We start from the raw sequence: 4,823 nt of genomic DNA on the forward strand, positions 1-4,823 counted from the left end.
AGTGGGGTTCTAGTGGCTGAAAGTTTTCCAATATATTCCAAACTTTTGAAGATGTTACTTAGGTCGCAACAACATGTTGAAGTAGGTGGTGAAAAGTGGTAATATAGCTCCTCGAGATGGTCTGAACGTTTGCTAAGAGGCTTTTTGTTAAAGGTACTATGAGGAACTTTTAAATATTTCTGAAATAGTCAAATCTTTTCCTCTGATGATCATAAATTACATGTAACAGCAAACAAGGCCATCAGTGCAAAGAATGCTATTTTTATATAGCTTTTTCTTAATGCCTTTGTCATGGGTACGCTCACCCAAGAACTACAGCTGCCGTGGTAAAAACACTACCGTTTTAGTCCAATGGAGGTGGAAGAATGAACACAAACTGAAAGTATCTTGGCGCACTTATGAACAAGTACATTTGGTCAACTGTAGAACTTTTTATAAAGTTACAGTAATCCATTATGTTGACTATTTCAAATATGTACATATTGGTTGAACTTGGGTTTGTAAGTAATCAGTTCGAAAAAAGAAAACAAAAACAGGCGAGGGAAAGTGGTTAGAGAAGATTTGAGACCAACAGTCTTCTTTAAGTCATGGGTAGGTTGAACAATTGCAATCACCAATCACCTACCTATAGATTGGTCATAGCCTATGTTGAAATTCAAACTAAAATGCAGACACTTTGGTCTGATTGCATCGGTTTTTAAACTGCAGTCTCTTCACCTTTACCTGTTCTTCAAGCCCTGACAAAGATTATATTTAGACCTACCGGTAATTAATCTGCTCCGATTGTGTGATAGATCTGATGGTGAGAGCTTTATGTACATATACCTTGTCTCTATACCGGAGAACATCATGTCCATGTACAGCACATGAGAGTAAACAGTAATGCAGCGTTTAGATAACGTTTAAAGCCCATTGCTGCTGCACACCTGAGCTACCAGAGATCGTTCCCAAAAGGAAAGAAAACATGGATTCAATGTCTGTAGGATAAACTACAGATAAAGAACCAGGACAAGGTTTAGAATGTGACAATATATATATTTCATTTAATACAGTGGTAGGAGGATTGCCTAGCCCGAGGAATGAGGGGCCGACCAGTAACCATGAGGTCTCTGGTTCGATCCCCGGCACCGGACAGGAGGGTCACGGTGTTAGTAGTAAAACTAGTGTTGGCTGGTATTACATCTCTGGTGCCCACCATCTCTACCATTGTGTCCTTGAGCAAGGTACTTAACCCCAAAACTGCTCCAGGGGCGCTGTACTATGGCTGACCCTGCGCTCTGACCCCCTCCGAAGTGTGGTAACTTGAGAGGGGACATGCGGAAAGACGAATTTTCAACATAGCCTTGTGTTAATTGACAAATGAAGCATCTTAACTCAACACACATGCAGATGCGTTCTTTAAAGCTGCTGATTGTTTCGATATCCCACATTGCTTTAATAATGTGCATTTCTGATTTTGTGTCTTAAAGTTAATGTCACCGTAAAATGTTTTCACTGTTTTTGTTTTCTTAGTATAAACTAAACAAATGCATTAAAAACAATAAAAGAAGTGTGTAATATGTTTGTGAATACATGGCTTATACACAGAGATGAATACATAAATACAAACAAGTCTATTTCCCCCTTTCTATTTAAAAGAAATAGCTCATACATGCATGAACAACAACTACAGTAGCCTATAATCCACGCACGGTTCAGTTTGTCAGGATGTAATCAGCTTTACCAGAGCAGTGTCCTATAGCTTGTCCCTAGCTTTTCTGATGGCACAGATTACATATCGTTTCCTGTGTCCCCAAGGGCTGAATTTAATTAAGTTGGCTTTTTTCTGCACACAGGTAAATGCTGGCTGCACACTCCTTTCTTTGATGTGTTCCACCAACAGCGGCCATTGTAGAAGAAAAATAGATTTTCATTCTAATGACGCTAAAGGGATTTGCATAAAATTGTCACAGCTTGAGGCATTGCAAGAAAGGATCTTTTTTATGTGTGAAAATTAGATTTACTGTTTAGAATAATGTCAGGGGGTGAGAAAGCTCTATTATACAGTAAGTCAGGTTGCTGAAAATATATCTAATTTTAATATTCTCTGTTGTTGCATTTGACGTCCTGCTGTTGCTTCAAACAGGCGAAGGCTCAGAATGACAGAGGAGGATGTGTTATGAGACAAGTGTAATTATTTAAACAGCAGGGTGATGATTTATACCTTTCTGAGATCACATAAACAGAAAGCTGTCAGATCTTTACCAGAGTCCATGTTTAAATCAAGGTTGTCAGGTTTTAGCTTACATTAAATACGTGTATCTTTCTGCTCGCTCAGGTAGATGTGTCTAGTTTAAGTAAACGGCACTATAGTAGGCTACATAATTGGAGTAACTGCTCAATGATTAGCTTGCAATTAGGGCCAAATTAATGAGGCCTTTTCGGACACATTATCATATTATTATCAAATGATCAGGCCTGAAATGAACTTGCTGTAATTTAATGTGATTAAATGCATATGTTACAAATACAGAATAGTTTAAATAACCACCTCAATACATGATGTTTTGAACATAAAATAATAGGCCTAATACCAATAAATAAATACATAGATAAAACTCCAAATCGATTACACTAAGTAGGCCTACAGGGTAATTCTGCATATTTCCCTTAATTCTTATTTGGTCATCCACAAGTCAGATAGTTTATGGAAAAACACGTATCAACAAAGAGTTTGAAGAAGAAAAAAAGCCCAACATTTCAAACTTTGCTTGAGTCTGTCTGTCTATCCCTGCCGTGTTGAAAAAGTATCAAATTTCACCCATCAGTTTGTTGGGTGACTAGTAACTATAGAAACAGAAGCTGCTGTCTGATTGGCTGGGTTTGTGTGGACAGAGACCCCGCATTTATTTTTGCAGAACCAGATAAAAACGACGAGAAAAATATAGTACCGATGTTTCGTTTGAGGAATGTTTTATCACAAAGCTGAATGGGAGAAGTAGGCATAATCCTTTATACAAATTGTAGTCCTAAAAAAACAAAACAATTGTCTTTCTGTTTTCATACAACAATATAGGCTTAGGCTATATTCTAACATATAATAGGCCTACATGATAAGGCTATGTCTAGCCTCTCACAGCCAGACCAAACTACAGCTACTAGTAGTAGGCTATGTCAAACGCATAAAAAAAAAAAATTTAATCACGGACCGGATTCGGCAGGGATGTTTGACGCATGCGCAATGTCATTTCAAGAGACAGGTAGGATCTGCTGATAAATAGCAACACTTTGACAGTTTTTTTTAACGATATCTTTCCTTCTACAACTTTACGCCTGTTGACTGGTTTCTTTCCTGAGGGCCGTCTTTTGAACTTCTTTGCAAAGGGATGTAAAAAGTTGAGTTATGAATCGAGTTGGGATAACGTTATTGATAAATTGGTATTTGAAAGCTAGCTTGTTGCTAGTTCACCAGTCAATTCAGTTAGCAAAGTAGTCTAATTGACATTTGTTAAACGTGACTTTTCTTGTTCCTTATATTTATTATTTACACCAAACTTGCTGTAGGGACAATGGCGACCCCCAGCTGAATAATAAAGCGAGTGCACGCAACACAGATAAACTCCAAAGTTACCTGGAGAAAGATGACGTCATACCTGATCTCCCCACCATCACTCAGCACAGTATGCAACACTCATCAGACATCAAGGATCAACAGGTAACAATTCCTCACAGAATGATAAGCATTTTCGGATTTTTTTTAATAGCCTACGTAGGCCTATGGCAAATGTTGTGAATGAAAAATTAGAACATTACAAAATTACAACAAAAATGGCAACACTAGCTAAAAGGCAAGCCAAGGCAAGTCTATTTATATAGAACAATTCAGACACAATGCCATTCAAAGTGCTTTGAATAGGCCTACACCTAAAGGCCTAATCAGGTAAATCCACAGAAAGACGATAACATGAAGTGAGTGTTACAGATACTAGAAAAGTCATAGCATCCATTTTGATAATCATACTGCACCAGTATTGTTGAACACTTCAGTGTGCTTTTCTTTTTTTTTTGAACACTTCAGTGTGCTTTTTTGTTTGTTTTTAATTTGTAATATATTCAGGGCGTCCTTGTAAAAGAGAGCTTGCTCTAAATGGCCTTCCCCTGTTTAAATGAAGGTTAAATAGAACATAAATGAAAAATTCTTGTTTACATTGAACTTGTAAAACAAAGAACACGGTGGACCAACTGTTGACATGTTACTATGAATGTAATGAAGGGAGAGAAATAATACGCTCAGTTGTCTGTCCACAAAACCTCATTGATATAACCGCCGGGAAGACTGTTGGCATTGACGACCAGCTCATCATAAAATACTATTATATAATATATTATTCTTCGCTTTTATCCCTAAAGGCCCTCTCTTGTTTATTACAATTGCCGAGGTCTTTAAAGCAAAATAAAGGGATGAATAGATGATTGGATGAGGTGATGTCTTCATGCCGCTCCAAAGCTGCTGTTACCTCAAACCAACAGCAGATGTCAGTCTAACACAAGTATTTCTTCCCTTTTTATACTTTCTTGTTCTTAATTTTTTCTTTCTTCTTTCTCTTTCTCCTTGGCACATTTTTTAGGAATACTTCTAGGGTTTTATTTATATATTTAAAGGTGCACTTTGTAACTTTGGGTGTGTCTGAGGAAGTGAACATTTTCTAATGTATATTCTCATAACTGAATGTAAACAAATCCCCCTCCTTTGAAACTGCATCATGCACTTTTGAATTAACACATTGGAATTAGTTTTTTTATGCTAAAAAGAAAACCCCCCAAAAACTGCAATATGACGTTGA

This window comes from Ammodytes marinus (genome assembly GCF_949987685.1).
Source record: "Ammodytes marinus genome assembly, chromosome: 17".
Taxonomy (NCBI): domain Eukaryota; kingdom Metazoa; phylum Chordata; class Actinopteri; order Uranoscopiformes; family Ammodytidae; genus Ammodytes; species Ammodytes marinus.